Source organism: Chiloscyllium punctatum, chromosome 18 (genome assembly GCF_047496795.1).
Source record: "Chiloscyllium punctatum isolate Juve2018m chromosome 18, sChiPun1.3, whole genome shotgun sequence".
Lineage (NCBI taxonomy): Eukaryota > Metazoa > Chordata > Chondrichthyes > Orectolobiformes > Hemiscylliidae > Chiloscyllium > Chiloscyllium punctatum.
In genome coordinates, this window is record NC_092756.1 from 61961891 (window position 1) to 61980087 (window position 18197).

The following is an 18197-nucleotide window of genomic DNA, read 5'->3' on the forward strand; positions in this document are numbered from 1 at the left end:
TCCTACGGTGACTCGACTCGTCGTTATTTGGTTTTCTGGCCAATGAGAAAATCGTTCCAATGTATTTCGATGTCATATGTTATTGAATTTCTCCCACTTCCTTCATTTCAGTCCTGGAGTCATCGGAAGGGAAAGGTAATCTAATCGAGACTGTGATTGGTGAAATTCACTTTTTATGGCCCATTCTTATTATGTTCTTTTTTTGTCTCTTTGCAGCATTGTCTGGGAAGTGGTGGTGCACTCAGGCTCCAGTATGTTTGAAAGAGTAGTTTGGAATTGCCCTGTTGTTAGTTGTGTGATTACGTTATGGCTCATGCCCCCTGACTGTCTCACATTTAGCATTCATGCTCGCTGTGTCTGAAAATGCATTTGGTTTTCCCGTTTTGTTTGTGTTCCGTGTTAAATGCTTTCTGTTTTGCGATTCGCTCAATACATTACGAATTAACAGGGTTTCTGAGGTAACTTCCAGCTGCAAAAATCCTCAACTGAGAATCTGGGAAATTTTCACGGAGTATGGTCAGTCGGAGCAAAAGTAAGGAAGTCGTTCGTTTCTGCAGTGTTTCACAATGCTACCTTTCCCGTGAGCAGTCGAACAGACGAAAAGATTTTGCCACAGACTGCGACGGTAAGCTCCGCAAAAACGTAATTCTTTAAAGCAGGTGTAAGCGACACAACGTTATTGGGGTACACCGCGTGGAAACAGATACTTCGGTGTATCTCGTCCATGCTCACCACATAGCCAAAATTAAACAAGTCCCATTAAACAACGAGCTAACGGAAACAGAAAGGTGAAAGGTCGAATGGCTTCAACTTTCAGTGCTGGATGCCACTGAGCTGCAGCGGGGCCGACCGAGGCTTGTTTCTGTAGTGTAGTGGTCATCACGTTCGCCTTACACGCGAAAGGTCCCCAGTTCGAAACTGGGCAGAAACTGCTTTGCTCTTCAACTGCAGCCTTTGACATCGACAAGAACGGAGCTTTCTTGCTTGCTTTCCCATGTGCAAACCTGCCTTCGAGTTTGCTCGAATAAATCGTCGCTCGTAGTGCAATGCAATGCCGCTCCGTTTAATTACTGTGCAAAAGCATTGTAAAGTTTTTCTCCAACCTGGTTCTGATCATATGCCATTCTGTTTGAGAGTGTAGTTACCCCCTTCTGATCCTTCCACGAAAAGCATTACCGCATTCGCATTCCTTGCGCAGGCGGCCCGGTTCAAAGACAGGGAAGAAGCTGATGTGCTGGTGTCACAGTGCACCACGGATTCCTCAACTAGTCTGTCTGTCAAATGTATCCCAAAGTCGTCTCTGAAAGACCTCATTTGGAAGGTGTCTGTCGTTATTCAACGTGTGAGAATTGGCACCAGAGGTCCTGAATCATGTTTTGGAGCAGTTCGCACGTTAGTGGCTCATTCAATCAGCAACAGCAATGAAAGAAATTCCACTCTCAGAGGAACCACTGAACCTTTGCTTTCATAGCGTCGCTAGTATTAAGGTGCGCCCCGAGATCTAAGCCAGGTTGGAACGGAAACGGAGGAATCGACAGAGAGGCTACAGAATGACATCGCATCCATTTGGTTTTCATTAAATCACTGACGAGCAGGAAAATGTAAACGGGGAGGGCGAGTGGGGAAGTGAGGCAGTTGCAGCTCTGGAGAAAGTCCTTCGTTGTGATTCACTCAGCAACCAGAGACGTGACGGTGACTCAGGCGTGAGAGCTCTTCACATCGTGAACAAAAAGCAATCAAGGGCAGTTAGCACCTCTTCCGGAGTGGGGGTGGGGTGAGGTAATTACCTTTTGACTTCTGTTACTATGTTCGGAAACTGCCTTTTGGATTGAGGTGAAGAGAAACTGCATTTCTAAAAAGCACCATGGAACTTGTTAAACTTTATTGAGTCGCTTTTTCTCATCGATTCCCACACAGGTTTCCAACTCAGTTGGTATCCATGAGGCTCATGTCCAGGTGCAATCTGCAGCAAATTGCACGGTTAGGTAAAAGGCAAGGAAAGTGGCATCTCGAACCGGCCCCGAGGTCAGACCTTCCTCACAATGTAATCTGTCCTTCTCGGATTGTAATGCTACCTCCGGTTTTAGGGTGGAACATTCTTTGGGAACCTTATTCTGCAAAACAGACACAGTGACTGAAACTATGCTGCACGGTATGATTTGGGACACGGCCTGCTCAGCTTTGTGCATTTCCCCTGTAGTCCGGTGTGTTTCATGTTCCGTGTAAACGTGAAAGTTGTCCTGTTTCGAGCAATGGGTGAAATCATTGAGCAAAGCAAGAATCGAAATTGCAGTAATGTCAAGTAGCTCATGGTAATTTGACCCAATCATAACCGATCATATATTCTCACGCACTCACAGATATATCTGTAGCTGAATCGAGTCTGAGAAGATAGACTCAGTTTACCAGTGATTTTTGTCTGGATTGATGGGCTATCGTTAACTGCTGAGAAATTGATATTGTAGACGGGCACATCCCAGCAGCTGTGCGAGTCGGAGAGGGATCATGGAACCCTTTTCACGTGAGTTTACATCTGTTGTTATGCAGGAACACAATTGGAAGTGCAAGAAAATGGAGATGTGGGCGTGTTGGTAGTGTGGCCGAGCGGTCTTAGGCGCTGGATTAAAGCTCCAGCCTCGGCAGAGGCGTGAGTTCGAATCCCACCGCTGCCATTTCTGCGGAGCAGCTAGTTTAAATGCTGTTTCGATCCCCTGCGGCATTTCTGTTTAAAACAGAAGCAAAATGAGTTTGCTTCCCGGGGAATTGATTGTGGTGTTGGAAAGTGCCGAATTTTCCAAAGTGTCTGTGCTGTCATGATCGTGTTCGCCTCCCGCGTGGAAAATCGCCAGCGGCTCTCCTGTTGCTTTCTGTTCCAGGCAAGTTGAGCTTTTACTGGAACCGAATGGAGACTGCTATTTCATCGTTGTTGCGAAACAGAGTCCTACGGTGACTCGACTCGTCGTTATTTGGTTTTCTGGCCAATGAGAAAATCGTTCCAATGTATTTCGATGTCATATGTTATTGAATTTCTCCCACTTCCTTCATTTCAGTCCTGGAGTCATCGGAAGGGAAAGGTAATCTAATCGAGACTGTGATTGGTGAAATTCACTTTTTATGGCCCATTCTTATTATGTTCTTTTTTTGTCTCTTTGCAGCATTGTCTGGGAAGTGGTGGTGCACTCAGGCTCCAGTATGTTTGAAAGAGTAGTTTGGAATTGCCCTGTTGTTAGTTGTGTGATTACGTTATGGCTCATGCCCCCTGACTGTCTCACATTTAGCATTCATGCTCGCTGTGTCTGAAAATGCATTTGGTTTTCCCGTTTTGTTTGTGTTCCGTGTTAAATGCTTTCTGTTTTGCGATTCGCTCAATACATTACGAATTAACAGGGTTTCTGAGGTAACTTCCAGCTGCAAAAATCCTCAACTGAGAATCTGGGAAATTTTCACGGAGTATGGTCAGTCGGAGCAAAAGTAAGGAAGTCGTTCGTTTCTGCAGTGTTTCACAATGCTACCTTTCCCGTGAGCAGTCGAACAGACGAAAAGATTTTGCCACAGACTGCGACGGTAAGCTCCGCAAAAACGTAATTCTTTAAAGCAGGTGTAAGCGACACAACGTTATTGGGGTACACCGCGTGGAAACAGATACTTCGGTGTATCTCGTCCATGCTCACCACATAGCCAAAATTAAACAAGTCCCATTAAACAACGAGCTAACGGAAACAGAAAGGTGAAAGGTCGAATGGCTTCAACTTTCAGTGCTGGATGCCACTGAGCTGCAGCGGGGACGACCGAGGCTTGTTTCTGTAGTGTAGTGGTCATCACGTTCGCCTTACACGCGAAAGGTCCCCAGTTCGAAACTGGGCAGAAACTGCTTTGCTCTTCAACTGCAGCCTTTGACATCGACAAGAACGGAGCTTTCTTGCTTGCTTTCCCATGTGCAAACCTGCCTTCGAGTTTGCTCGAATAAATCGTCGCTCGTAGTGCAATGCAATGCCGCTCCGTTTAATTACTGTGCAAAAGCATTGTAAAGTTTTTCTCCAACCTGGTTCTGATCATATGCCATTCTGTTTGAGAGTGTAGTTACCCCCTTCTGATCCTTCCACGAAAAGCATTACCGCATTCGCATTCCTTGCGCAGGCGGCCCGGTTCAAAGACAGGGAAGAAGCTGATGTGCTGGTGTCACAGTGCACCACGGATTCCTCAACTAGTCTGTCTGTCAAATGTATCCCAAAGTCGTCTCTGAAAGACCTCATTTGGAAGGTGTCTGTCGTTATTCAACGTGTGAGAATTGGCACCAGAGGTCCTGAATCATGTTTTGGAGCAGTTCGCACGTTAGTGGCTCATTCAATCAGCAACAGCAATGAAAGAAATTCCACTCTCAGAGGAACCACTGAACCTTTGCTTTCATAGCGTCGCTAGTATTAAGGTGCGCCCCGAGATCTAAGCCAGGTTGGAACGGAAACGGAGGAATCGACAGAGAGGCTACAGAATGACATCGCATCCATTTGGTTTTCATTAAATCACTGACGAGCAGGAAAATGTAAACGGGGAGGGCGAGTGGGGAAGTGAGGCAGTTGCAGCTCTGGAGAAAGTCCTTCGTTGTGATTCACTCAGCAACCAGAGACGTGACGGTGACTCAGGCGTGAGAGCTCTTCACATCGTGAACAAAAAGCAATCAAGGGCAGTTAGCACCTCTTCCGGAGTGGGGGTGGGGTGAGGTAATTACCTTTTGACTTCTGTTACTATGTTCGGAAACTGCCTTTTGGATTGAGGTGAAGAGAAACTGCATTTCTAAAAAGCACCATGGAACTTGTTAAACTTTATTGAGTCGCTTTTTCTCATCGATTCCCACACAGGTTTCCAACTCAGTTGGTATCCATGAGGCTCATGTCCAGGTGCAATCTGCAGCAAATTGCACGGTTAGGTAAAAGGCAAGGAAAGTGGCATCTCGAACCGGCCCCGAGGTCAGACCTTCCTCACAAGGTAATCTGTCCTTCTCGGATTGTAATGCTACCTCCGGTTTTAGGGTGGAACATTCTTTGGGAACCTTATTCTGCAAAACAGACACAGTGACTGAAACTATGCTGCACGGTATGATTTGGGACACGGCCTGCTCAGCTTTGTGCATTTCCCCTGTAGTCCGGTGTGTTTCATGTTCCGTGTAAACGTGAAAGTTGTCCTGTTTCGAGCAATGGGTGAAATCATTGAGCAAAGCAAGAATCGAAATTGCAGTAATGTCAAGTAGCTCATGGTAATTTGACCCAATCATAACCGATCATATATTCTCACGCACTCACAGATACATCTGTAGCTGAATCGAGTCTGAGAAGATAGACTCAGTTTACCAGTGATTTTTGTCTGGATTGATGGGCTATCGTTAACTGCTGAGAAATTGATATTGTAGACGGGCACATCCCAGCAGCTGTGCGAGTCGGAGAGGGATCATGGAACCCTTTTCACGTGAGTTTACATCTGTTGTTATGCAGGAACACAATTGGAAGTGCAAGAGAATGGAGTCGTTGGTGGTGTGGCCGAACGGTCTAAGGCGCTGGATTAAGGCTCCAGTCTCGACAGAGGTGTGGGTTCGAATCCCACCGCTGCCATTTCTGCGGAGCCGCTAGTTTAAATGCTGTTTCGATCCCCTGCGGCATTTCTGTTTAGAACAGAAGCAAAGTGAGTTTGCTTCCCGGGGAATTGATTGTGGTGTTGGTCAGTGCCGAATTTTCCAAAGTGTCTGTGCTGTCATGCTCGTGTTCGCCTCCCGCGCGGAAAATCGCCAGCGGCTCTACTGTTGCTTTCTGTTCCAGGCAAGTTGAGCTTTTACTGGAACCGAATGGAGACTGCTATTTCATCGTTGTTGCGAAACAGAGTCCTACGGTGACTCGACTCGTCGTTATTTGGTTTTCTGGCCAATGAGAAAATCGTTCCAATGTATTTCGATGTCATATGTTATTGAATTTCTCCCACTTCCTTCATTTCAGTCCTGGAGTCATCGGAAGGGAAAGGTAATCTAATCGAGACTGTGATTGGTGAAATTCACTTTTTATGGCCCATTCTTATTATGTTCTTTTTTTGTCTCTTTGCAGCATTGTCTGGGAAGTGGTGGTGCACTCAGGCTCCAGTATGTTTGAAAGAGTAGTTTGGAATTGCCCTGTTGTTAGTTGTGTGATTACGTTATGGCTCATGCCCCCTGACTGTCTCACATTTAGCATTCATGCTCGCTGTGTCTGAAAATGCATTTGGTTTTCCCGTTTTGTTTGTGTTCCGTGTTAAATGCTTTCTGTTTTGCGATTCGCTCAATACATTACGAATTAACAGGGTTTCTGAGGTAACTTCCAGCTGCAAAAATCCTCAACTGAGAATCTGGGAAATTTTCACGGAGTATGGTCAGTCGGAGCAAAAGTAAGGAAGTCGTTCGTTTCTGCAGTGTTTCACAATGCTACCTTTCCCGTGAGCAGTCGAACAGACGAAAAGATTTTGCCACAGACTGCGACGGTAAGCTCCGCAAAAACGTAATTCTTTAAAGCAGGTGTAAGCGACACAACGTTATTGGGGTACACCGCGTGGAAACAGATACTTCGGTGTATCTCGTCCATGCTCACCACATAGCCAAAATTAAACAAGTCCCATTAAACAACGAGCTAACGGAAACAGAAAGGTGAAAGGTCGAATGGCTTCAACTTTCAGTGCTGGATGCCACTGAGCTGCAGCGGGGCCGACCGAGGCTTGTTTCTGTAGTGTAGTGGTCATCACGTTCGCCTTACACGCGAAAGGTCCCCAGTTCGAAACTGGGCAGAAACTGCTTTGCTCTTCAACTGCAGCCTTTGACATCGACAAGAACGGAGCTTTCTTGCTTGCTTTCCCATGTGCAAACCTGCCTTCGAGTTTGCTCGAATAAATCGTCGCTCGTAGTGCAATGCAATGCCGCTCCGTTTAATTACTGTGCAAAAGCATTGTAAAGTTTTTCTCCAACCTGGTTCTGATCATATGCCATTCTGTTTGAGAGTGTAGTTACCCCCTTCTGATCCTTCCACGAAAAGCATTACCGCATTCGCATTCCTTGCGCAGGCGGCCCGGTTCAAAGACAGGGAAGAAGCTGATGTGCTGGTGTCACAGTGCACCACGGATTCCTCAACTAGTCTGTCTGTCAAATGTATCCCAAAGTCGTCTCTGAAAGACCTCATTTGGAAGGTGTCTGTCGTTATTCAACGTGTGAGAATTGGCACCAGAGGTCCTGAATCATGTTTTGGAGCAGTTCGCACGTTAGTGGCTCATTCAATCAGCAACAGCAATGAAAGAAATTCCACTCTCAGAGGAACCACTGAACCTTTGCTTTCATAGCGTCGCTAGTATTAAGGTGCGCCCCGAGATCTAAGCCAGGTTGGAACGGAAACGGAGGAATCGACAGAGAGGCTACAGAATGACATCGCATCCATTTGGTTTTCATTAAATCACTGACGAGCAGGAAAATGTAAACGGGGAGGGCGAGTGGGGAAGTGAGGCAGTTGCAGCTCTGGAGAAAGTCCTTCGTTGTGATTCACTCAGCAACCAGAGACGTGACGGTGACTCAGGCGTGAGAGCTCTTCACATCGTGAACAAAAAGCAATCAAGGGCAGTTAGCACCTCTTCCGGAGTGGGGGTGGGGTGAGGTAATTACCTTTTGACTTCTGTTACTATGTTCGGAAACTGCCTTTTGGATTGAGGTGAAGAGAAACTGCATTTCTAAAAAGCACCATGGAACTTGTTAAACTTTATTGAGTCGCTTTTTCTCATCGATTCCCACACAGGTTTCCAACTCAGTTGGTATCCATGAGGCTCATGTCCAGGTGCAATCTGCAGCAAATTGCACGGTTAGGTAAAAGGCAAGGAAAGTGGCATCTCGAACCGGCCCCGAGGTCAGACCTTCCTCACAATGTAATCTGTCCTTCTCGGATTGTAATGCTACCTCCGGTTTTAGGGTGGAACATTCTTTGGGAACCTTATTCTGCAAAACAGACACAGTGACTGAAACTATGCTGCACGGTATGATTTGGGACACGGCCTGCTCAGCTTTGTGCATTTCCCCTGTAGTCCGGTGTGTTTCATGTTCCGTGTAAACGTGAAAGTTGTCCTGTTTCGAGCAATGGGTGAAATCATTGAGCAAAGCAAGAATCGAAATTGCAGTAATGTCAAGTAGCTCATGGTAATTTGACCCAATCATAACCGATCATATATTCTCACGCACTCACAGATATATCTGTAGCTGAATCGAGTCTGAGAAGATAGACTCAGTTTACCAGTGATTTTTGTCTGGATTGATGGGCTATCGTTAACTGCTGAGAAATTGATATTGTAGACGGGCACATCCCAGCAGCTGTGCGAGTCGGAGAGGGATCATGGAACCCTTTTCACGTGAGTTTACATCTGTTGTTATGCAGGAACACAATTGGAAGTGCAAGAAAATGGAGATGTGGGCGTGTTGGTAGTGTGGCCGAGCGGTCTTAGGCGCTGGATTAAAGCTCCAGCCTCGGCAGAGGCGTGAGTTCGAATCCCACCGCTGCCATTTCTGCGGAGCAGCTAGTTTAAATGCTGTTTCGATCCCCTGCGGCATTTCTGTTTAAAACAGAAGCAAAATGAGTTTGCTTCCCGGGGAATTGATTGTGGTGTTGGAAAGTGCCGAATTTTCCAAAGTGTCTGTGCTGTCATGATCGTGTTCGCCTCCCGCGTGGAAAATCGCCAGCGGCTCTCCTGTTGCTTTCTGTTCCAGGCAAGTTGAGCTTTTACTGGAACCGAATGGAGACTGCTATTTCATCGTTGTTGCGAAACAGAGTCCTACGGTGACTCGACTCGTCGTTATTTGGTTTTCTGGCCAATGAGAAAATCGTTCCAATGTATTTCGATGTCATATGTTATTGAATTTCTCCCACTTCCTTCATTTCAGTCCTGGAGTCATCGGAAGGGAAAGGTAATCTAATCGAGACTGTGATTGGTGAAATTCACTTTTTATGGCCCATTCTTATTATGTTCTTTTTTTGTCTCTTTGCAGCATTGTCTGGGAAGTGGTGGTGCACTCAGGCTCCAGTATGTTTGAAAGAGTAGTTTGGAATTGCCCTGTTGTTAGTTGTGTGATTACGTTATGGCTCATGCCCCCTGACTGTCTCACATTTAGCATTCATGCTCGCTGTGTCTGAAAATGCATTTGGTTTTCCCGTTTTGTTTGTGTTCCGTGTTAAATGCTTTCTGTTTTGCGATTCGCTCAATACATTACGAATTAACAGGGTTTCTGAGGTAACTTCCAGCTGCAAAAATCCTCAACTGAGAATCTGGGAAATTTTCACGGAGTATGGTCAGTCGGAGCAAAAGTAAGGAAGTCGTTCGTTTCTGCAGTGTTTCACAATGCTACCTTTCCCGTGAGCAGTCGAACAGACGAAAAGATTTTGCCACAGACTGCGACGGTAAGCTCCGCAAAAACGTAATTCTTTAAAGCAGGTGTAAGCGACACAACGTTATTGGGGTACACCGCGTGGAAACAGATACTTCGGTGTATCTCGTCCATGCTCACCACATAGCCAAAATTAAACAAGTCCCATTAAACAACGAGCTAACGGAAACAGAAAGGTGAAAGGTCGAATGGCTTCAACTTTCAGTGCTGGATGCCACTGAGCTGCAGCGGGGACTACCGAGGCTTGTTTCTGTAGTGTAGTGGTCATCACGTTCGCCTTACACGCGAAAGGTCCCCAGTTCGAAACTGGGCAGAAACTGCTTTGCTCTTCAACTGCAGCCTTTGACATCGACAAGAACGGAGCTTTCTTGCTTGCTTTCCCATGTGCAAACCTGCCTTCGAGTTTGCTCGAATAAATCGTCGCTCGTAGTGCAATGCAATGCCGCTCCGTTTAATTACTGTGCAAAAGCATTGTAAAGTTTTTCTCCAACCTGGTTCTGATCATATGCCATTCTGTTTGAGAGTGTAGTTACCCCCTTCTGATCCTTCCACGAAAAGCATTACCGCATTCGCATTCCTTGCGCAGGCGGCCCGGTTCAAAGACAGGGAAGAAGCTGATGTGCTGGTGTCACAGTGCACCACGGATTCCTCAACTAGTCTGTCTGTCAAATGTATCCCAAAGTCGTCTCTGAAAGACCTCATTTGGAAGGTGTCTGTCGTTATTCAACGTGTGAGAATTGGCACCAGAGGTCCTGAATCATGTTTTGGAGCAGTTCGCACGTTAGTGGCTCATTCAATCAGCAACAGCAATGAAAGAAATTCCACTCTCAGAGGAACCACTGAACCTTTGCTTTCATAGCGTCGCTAGTATTAAGGTGCGCCCCGAGATCTAAGCCAGGTTGGAACGGAAACGGAGGAATCGACAGAGAGGCTACAGAATGACATCGCATCCATTTGGTTTTCATTAAATCACTGACGAGCAGGAAAATGTAAACGGGGAGGGCGAGTGGGGAAGTGAGGCAGTTGCAGCTCTGGAGAAAGTCCTTCGTTGTGATTCACTCAGCAACCAGAGACGTGACGGTGACTCAGGCGTGAGAGCTCTTCACATCGTGAACAAAAAGCAATCAAGGGCAGTTAGCACCTCTTCCGGAGTGGGGGTGGGGTGAGGTAATTACCTTTTGACTTCTGTTACTATGTTCGGAAACTGCCTTTTGGATTGAGGTGAAGAGAAACTGCATTTCTAAAAAGCACCATGGAACTTGTGAAACTTTATTGAGTCGCTTTTTCTCATCGATTCCCACACAGGTTTCCAACTCAGTTGGTATCCATGAGGCTCATGTCCAGGTGCAATCTGCAGCAAATTGCACGGTTAGGTAAAAGGCAAGGAAAGTGGCATCTCGAACCGGCCCCGAGGTCAGACCTTCCTCACAAGGTAATCTGTCCTTCTCGGATTGTAATGCTACCTCCGGTTTTAGGGTGGAACATTCTTTGGGAACCTTATTCTGCAAAACAGACACAGTGACTGAAACTATGCTGCACGGTATGATTTGGGACACGGCCTGCTCAGCTTTGTGCATTTCCCCTGTAGTCCGGTGTGTTTCATGTTCCGTGTAAACGTGAAAGTTGTCCTGTTTCGAGCAATGGGTGAAATCATTGAGCAAAGCAAGAATCGAAATTGCAGTAATGTCAAGTAGCTCATGGTAATTTGACCCAATCATAACCGATCATATATTCTCACGCACTCACAGATACATCTGTAGCTGAATCGAGTCTGAGAAGATAGACTCAGTTTACCAGTGATTTTTGTCTGGATTGATGGGCTATCGTTAACTGCTGAGAAATTGATATTGTAGACGGGCACATCCCAGCAGCTGTGCGAGTCGGAGAGGGATCATGGAACCCTTTTCACGTGAGTTTACATCTGTTGTTATGCAGGAACACAATTGGAAGTGCAAGAGAATGGAGTCGTTGGTGGTGTGGCCGAACGGTCTAAGGCGCTGGATTAAGGCTCCAGTCTCGACAGAGGTGTGGGTTCGAATCCCACCGCTGCCATTTCTGCGGAGCAGCTAGTTTAAATGCTGTTTCGATCCCCTGCGGCATTTCTGTTTAGAACAGAAGCAAAGTGAGTTTGCTTCCCGGGGAATTGATTGTGGTGTTGGTCAGTGCCGAATTTTCCAAAGTGTCTGTGCTGTCATGCTCGTGTTCGCCTCCCGCGCGGAAAATCGCCAGCGGCTCTACTGTTGCTTTCTGTTCCAGGCAAGTTGAGCTTTTACTGGAACCGAATGGAGACTGCTATTTCATCGTTGTTGCGAAACAGAGTCCTACGGTGACTCGACTCGTCGTTATTTGGTTTTCTGGCCAATGAGAAAATCGTTCCAATGTATTTCGATGTCATATGTTATTGAATTTCTCCCACTTCCTTCATTTCAGTCCTGGAGTCATCGGAAGGGAAAGGTAATCTAATCGAGACTGTGATTGGTGAAATTCACTTTTTATGGCCCATTCTTATTATGTTCTTTTTTTGTCTCTTTGCAGCATTGTCTGGGAAGTGGTGGTGCACTCAGGCTCCAGTATGTTTGAAAGAGTAGTTTGGAATTGCCCTGTTGTTAGTTGTGTGATTACGTTATGGCTCATGCCCCCTGACTGTCTCACATTTAGCATTCATGCTCGCTGTGTCTGAAAATGCATTTGGTTTTCCCGTTTTGTTTGTGTTCCGTGTTAAATGCTTTCTGTTTTGCGATTCGCTCAATACATTACGAATTAACAGGGTTTCTGAGGTAACTTCCAGCTGCAAAAATCCTCAACTGAGAATCTGGGAAATTTTCACGGAGTATGGTCAGTCGGAGCAAAAGTAAGGAAGTCGTTCGTTTCTGCAGTGTTTCACAATGCTACCTTTCCCGTGAGCAGTCGAACAGACGAAAAGATTTTGCCACAGACTGCGACGGTAAGCTCCGCAAAAACGTAATTCTTTAAAGCAGGTGTAAGCGACACAACGTTATTGGGGTACACCGCGTGGAAACAGATACTTCGGTGTATCTCGTCCATGCTCACCACATAGCCAAAATTAAACAAGTCCCATTAAACAACGAGCTAACGGAAACAGAAAGGTGAAAGGTCGAATGGCTTCAACTTTCAGTGCTGGATGCCACTGAGCTGCAGCGGGGCCGACCGAGGCTTGTTTCTGTAGTGTAGTGGTCATCACGTTCGCCTTACACGCGAAAGGTCCCCAGTTCGAAACTGGGCAGAAACTGCTTTGCTCTTCAACTGCAGCCTTTGACATCGACAAGAACGGAGCTTTCTTGCTTGCTTTCCCATGTGCAAACCTGCCTTCGAGTTTGCTCGAATAAATCGTCGCTCGTAGTGCAATGCAATGCCGCTCCGTTTAATTACTGTGCAAAAGCATTGTAAAGTTTTTCTCCAACCTGGTTCTGATCATATGCCATTCTGTTTGAGAGTGTAGTTACCCCCTTCTGATCCTTCCACGAAAAGCATTACCGCATTCGCATTCCTTGCGCAGGCGGCCCGGTTCAAAGACAGGGAAGAAGCTGATGTGCTGGTGTCACAGTGCACCACGGATTCCTCAACTAGTCTGTCTGTCAAATGTATCCCAAAGTCGTCTCTGAAAGACCTCATTTGGAAGGTGTCTGTCGTTATTCAACGTGTGAGAATTGGCACCAGAGGTCCTGAATCATGTTTTGGAGCAGTTCGCACGTTAGTGGCTCATTCAATCAGCAACAGCAATGAAAGAAATTCCACTCTCAGAGGAACCACTGAACCTTTGCTTTCATAGCGTCGCTAGTATTAAGGTGCGCCCCGAGATCTAAGCCAGGTTGGAACGGAAACGGAGGAATCGACAGAGAGGCTACAGAATGACATCGCATCCATTTGGTTTTCATTAAATCACTGACGAGCAGGAAAATGTAAACGGGGAGGGCGAGTGGGGAAGTGAGGCAGTTGCAGCTCTGGAGAAAGTCCTTCGTTGTGATTCACTCAGCAACCAGAGACGTGACGGTGACTCAGGCGTGAGAGCTCTTCACATCGTGAACAAAAAGCAATCAAGGGCAGTTAGCACCTCTTCCGGAGTGGGGGTGGGGTGAGGTAATTACCTTTTGACTTCTGTTACTATGTTCGGAAACTGCCTTTTGGATTGAGGTGAAGAGAAACTGCATTTCTAAAAAGCACCATGGAACTTGTTAAACTTTATTGAGTCGCTTTTTCTCATCGATTCCCACACAGGTTTCCAACTCAGTTGGTATCCATGAGGCTCATGTCCAGGTGCAATCTGCAGCAAATTGCACGGTTAGGTAAAAGGCAAGGAAAGTGGCATCTCGAACCGGCCCCGAGGTCAGACCTTCCTCACAATGTAATCTGTCCTTCTCGGATTGTAATGCTACCTCCGGTTTTAGGGTGGAACATTCTTTGGGAACCTTATTCTGCAAAACAGACACAGTGACTGAAACTATGCTGCACGGTATGATTTGGGACACGGCCTGCTCAGCTTTGTGCATTTCCCCTGTAGTCCGGTGTGTTTCATGTTCCGTGTAAACGTGAAAGTTGTCCTGTTTCGAGCAATGGGTGAAATCATTGAGCAAAGCAAGAATCGAAATTGCAGTAATGTCAAGTAGCTCATGGTAATTTGACCCAATCATAACCGATCATATATTCTCACGCACTCACAGATACATCTGTAGCTGAATCGAGTCTGAGAAGATAGACTCAGTTTACCAGTGATTTTTGTCTGGATTGATGGGCTATCGTTAACTGCTGAGAAATTGATATTGTAGACGGGCACATCCCAGCAGCTGTGCGAGTCGGAGAGGGATCATGGAACCCTTTTCACGTGAGTTTACATCTGTTGTTATGCAGGAACACAATTGGAAGTGCTAGAGAATGGAGTCGTTGGTGGTGTGGCCGAACGGTCTAAGGCGCTGGATTAAGGCTCCAGTCTCGACAGAGGTGTGGGTTCGAATCCCACCGCTGCCATTTCTGCGGAGCAGCTAGTTTAAATGCTGTTTCGATCCCCTGCGGCATTTCTGTTTAGAACAGAAGCAAAGTGAGTTTGCTTCCCGGGGAATTGATTGTGGTGTTGGTCAGTGCCGAATTTTCCAAAGTGTCTGTGCTGTCATGCTCGTGTTCGCCTCCCGCGCGGAAAATCGCCAGCGGCTCTACTGTTGCTTTCTGTTCCAGGCAAGTTGAGCTTTTACTGGAACCGAATGGAGACTGCTATTTCATCGTTGTTGCGAAACAGAGTCCTACGGTGACTCGACTCGTCGTTATTTGGTTTTCTGGCCAATGAGAAAATCGTTCCAATGTATTTCGATGTCATATGTTATTGAATTTCTCCCACTTCCTTCATTTCAGTCCTGGAGTCATCGGAAGGGAAAGGTAATCTAATCGAGACTGTGATTGGTGAAATTCACTTTTTATGGCCCATTCTTATTATGTTCTTTTTTTGTCTCTTTGCAGCATTGTCTGGGAAGTGGTGGTGCACTCAGGCTCCAGTATGTTTGAAAGAGTAGTTTGGAATTGCCCTGTTGTTAGTTGTGTGATTACGTTATGGCTCATGCCCCCTGACTGTCTCACATTTAGCATTCATGCTCGCTGTGTCTGAAAATGCATTTGGTTTTCCCGTTTTGTTTGTGTTCCGTGTTAAATGCTTTCTGTTTTGCGATTCGCTCAATACATTACGAATTAACAGGGTTTCTGAGGTAACTTCCAGCTGCAAAAATCCTCAACTGAGAATCTGGGAAATTTTCACGGAGTATGGTCAGTCGGAGCAAAAGTAAGGAAGTCGTTCGTTTCTGCAGTGTTTCACAATGCTACCTTTCCCGTGAGCAGTCGAACAGACGAAAAGATTTTGCCACAGACTGCGACGGTAAGCTCCGCAAAAACGTAATTCTTTAAAGCAGGTGTAAGCGACACAACGTTATTGGGGTACACCGCGTGGAAACAGATACTTCGGTGTATCTCGTCCATGCTCACCACAAAGCCAAAATTAAACAAGTCCCATTAAACAACGAGCTAACGGAAACAGAAAGGAGAAAGGTCGAATGGCTTCAACTTTCAGTGCTGGATGCCACTGAGCTGCAGCGGGGCCGACCGAGGCTTGTTTCTGTAGTGTAGTGGTCATCACGTTCGCCTTACACGCGAAAGGTCCCCAGTTCGAAACTGGGCAGAACCTGCTTTGCTCTGCAACTGCTGCCTTTGACATCGACAAGAACGGAGCTTTCTTGCTTGCTTTCCCATTTGCAAACCTGCCTTCGAGTCTGCTCGAATAAATCGTCGCTCGTAGTGCAATGCAATGCCGCTCCGTTTAATTACTGTGCAAAAGCATTGTAAAGTTTTTCTCCAACCTGGTTCTGATCATATGCCATTCTGTTTGAGAGTGTCGTTACCCCCTTCTGATCCTTCCACGAAAAGCATTACCGCATTCGCATTCCTTGCGCAGGTGGCCCGGTTCAAAGACAGGGAAGAAGCTGATGTGCTGGTGTCACAGTGCACCACGGATTCCTCAACTAGTCTGTCTGTCAAATGTATCCCAAAGTCGTCTCTGAAAGACCTCATTTGGAAGGTGTCTGTCGTTATTCAACGTGTGAGAATTGGCACCAGAGGTCCTGAATCATGTTTTGGAGCAGTTCGCACGTTAGTGGCTCATTCAATCAGCAACAGCAATGAAAGAAATTCCACTCTCAGAGGAACCACTGAACCTTTGCTTTCATAGCGTCGCTAGTATTAAGGTGCGCCCCGAGATCTAAGCCAGGTTGGAACGGAAACGGAGGAATCGACAGAGAGGCTACAGAATGACATCGCATCCATTTGGTTTTCATTAAATCACTGACGAGCAGGAAAATGTAAACGGGGAGGGCGAGTGGGGAAGTGAGGCAGTTGCAGCTCTGGAGAAAGTCCTTCGTTGTGATTCACTCAGCAACCAGAGACGTGACGGTGACTCAGGCGTGAGAGCTCTTCACATCGTGAACAAAAAGCAATCAAGGGCAGTTAGCAACTCTTCCGGAGTTGGGGTGGGGTGAGGTAATTACCTTTTGACTTCTGTTACTATGTTCGGAAACTGCCTTTTGGATTGAGGTGAAGAGAAACTGCATTTCTAAAAAGCACCATGGAACTTGTGAAACTTTATTGAGTCGCTTTTTCTCATCGATTCCCACACAGGTTTCCAACTCAGTTGGTATCCATGAGGCTCATGTCCAGGTGCAATCTGCAGCAAATTGCACGGTTAGGTAAAAGGCAAGGAAAGTGGCATCTCGAACCGGCCCCGAGGTCAGACCTTCCTCACAATGTAATCTGTCCTTCTCGGATTGTAATGCTACCTCCGGTTTTAGGGTGGAACATTCTTTGGGAACCTTATTCTGCAAAACAGACACAGTGACTGAAACTATGCTGCACGGTATGATTTGGGACACGGCCTGCTCAGCTTTGTGCATTTCCCCTGTAGTCCGGTGTGTTTCATGTTCCGTGTAAACGTGAAAGTTGTCCTGTTTCGAGCAATGGGTGAAATCATTGAGCAAAGCAAGAATCGAAATTGCAGTAATGTCAAGTAGCTCATGGTAATTTGACCCAATCATAACCGATCATATATTCTCACGCACTCACAGATACATCTGTAGCTGAATCGAGTCTGAGAAGATAGACTCAGTTTACCAGTGATTTTTGTCTGGATTGATGGGCTATCGTTAACTGCTGAGAAATTGATATTGTAGACGGGCACATCCCAGCAGCTGTGCGAGTCGGAGAGGGATCATGGAACCCTTTTCACGTGAGTTTACATCTGTTGTTATGCAGGAACACAATTGGAAGTGCAAGAGAATGGAGTCGTTGGTGGTGTGGCCGAACGGTCTAAGGCGCTGGATTAAGGCTCCAGTCTCGACAGAGGTGTGGGTTCGAATCCCACCGCTGCCATTTCTGCGGAGCAGCTAGTTTAAATGCTGTTTCGATCCCCTGCGGCCTTTCTGTTTAAAACAGAAGCAAAATGAGTTTGCTTCCCGGGGAATTGATTGTGGTGTTGGTCAGTGCCGAATTTTCCAAAGTGTCTGTGCTGTCATGCTCGTGTTCGCCTCCCGCGCGGAAAATCGCCAGCGGCTCTACTGTTGCTTTCTGTTCCAGGCAAGTTGAGCTTTTACTGGAACCGAATGGAGACTGCTATTTCATCGTTGTTGCGAAACAGAGTCCTACGGTGACTCGACTCGTCGTTATTTGGTTTTCTGGCCAATGAGAAAATCGTTCCAATGTATTTCGATGTCATATGTTATTGAATTTCTCCCACTTCCTTCATTTCAGTCCTGGAGTCATCGGAAGGGAAAGGTAATCTAATCGAGACTGTGATTGGTGAAATTCACTTTTTATGGCCCATTCTTATTATGTTCTTTTTTTGTCTCTTTGCAGCATTGTCTGGGAAGTGGTGGTGCACTCAGGCTCCAGTATGTTTGAAAGAGTAGTTTGGAATTGCCCTGTTGTTAGTTGTGTGATTACGTTATGGCTCATGCCCCCTGACTGTCTCACATTTAGCATTCATGCTCGCTGTGTCTGAAAATGCATTTGGTTTTCCCGTTTTGTTTGTGTTCCGTGTTAAATGCTTTCTCTTTTGCGATTCGCTCAATACATTACGAATTAACAGGGTTTCTGAGGTAACTTCCAGCTGCAAAAATCCTCAACTGAGAATCTGGGAAATTTTCACGGAGTATGGTCAGTCGGAGCAAAAGTAAGGAAGTCGTTCGTTTCTGCAGTGTTTCACAATGCTACCTTTCCCGTGAGCAGTCGAACA

The 18197-nt window shown here is 46.3% G+C and overlaps 9 non-coding genes across 9 annotated transcripts; all 9 read left to right on the forward strand.

Moving 5' to 3' along the window:
- The first annotated feature begins 858 nt into the window (after window positions 1–858).
- On the forward strand, window positions 859–931 carry trnav-uac (transfer RNA valine (anticodon UAC)). Its single transcript has one exon. It is a non-coding gene; the product is annotated as a tRNA-Val (tRNA).
- A 2866-nt stretch (window positions 932–3797) lies between these two features.
- On the forward strand, window positions 3798–3870 carry trnav-uac (transfer RNA valine (anticodon UAC)). The gene has a single exon. It is a non-coding gene; the product is annotated as a tRNA-Val (tRNA).
- Window positions 3871–5521: 1651 nt separating this feature from the next.
- trnal-aag (transfer RNA leucine (anticodon AAG)) lies at window positions 5522–5603 on the forward strand. Its single transcript has one exon. It is a non-coding gene; the product is annotated as a tRNA-Leu (tRNA).
- A 1125-nt stretch (window positions 5604–6728) lies between these two features.
- On the forward strand, window positions 6729–6801 carry trnav-uac (transfer RNA valine (anticodon UAC)). The gene has a single exon. It is a non-coding gene; the product is annotated as a tRNA-Val (tRNA).
- A 2866-nt stretch (window positions 6802–9667) lies between these two features.
- Window positions 9668–9740, forward strand: trnav-uac (transfer RNA valine (anticodon UAC)). The gene has a single exon. It is a non-coding gene; the product is annotated as a tRNA-Val (tRNA).
- Window positions 9741–11391: 1651 nt separating this feature from the next.
- Window positions 11392–11473, forward strand: trnal-aag (transfer RNA leucine (anticodon AAG)). Its single transcript has one exon. It is a non-coding gene; the product is annotated as a tRNA-Leu (tRNA).
- A 1125-nt stretch (window positions 11474–12598) lies between these two features.
- On the forward strand, window positions 12599–12671 carry trnav-uac (transfer RNA valine (anticodon UAC)). Its single transcript has one exon. It is a non-coding gene; the product is annotated as a tRNA-Val (tRNA).
- A 1651-nt stretch (window positions 12672–14322) lies between these two features.
- On the forward strand, window positions 14323–14404 carry trnal-aag (transfer RNA leucine (anticodon AAG)). The gene has a single exon. It is a non-coding gene; the product is annotated as a tRNA-Leu (tRNA).
- Window positions 14405–17253: 2849 nt separating this feature from the next.
- Window positions 17254–17335, forward strand: trnal-aag (transfer RNA leucine (anticodon AAG)). The gene has a single exon. It is a non-coding gene; the product is annotated as a tRNA-Leu (tRNA).
- Window positions 17336–18197: the final 862 nt, after the last annotated feature.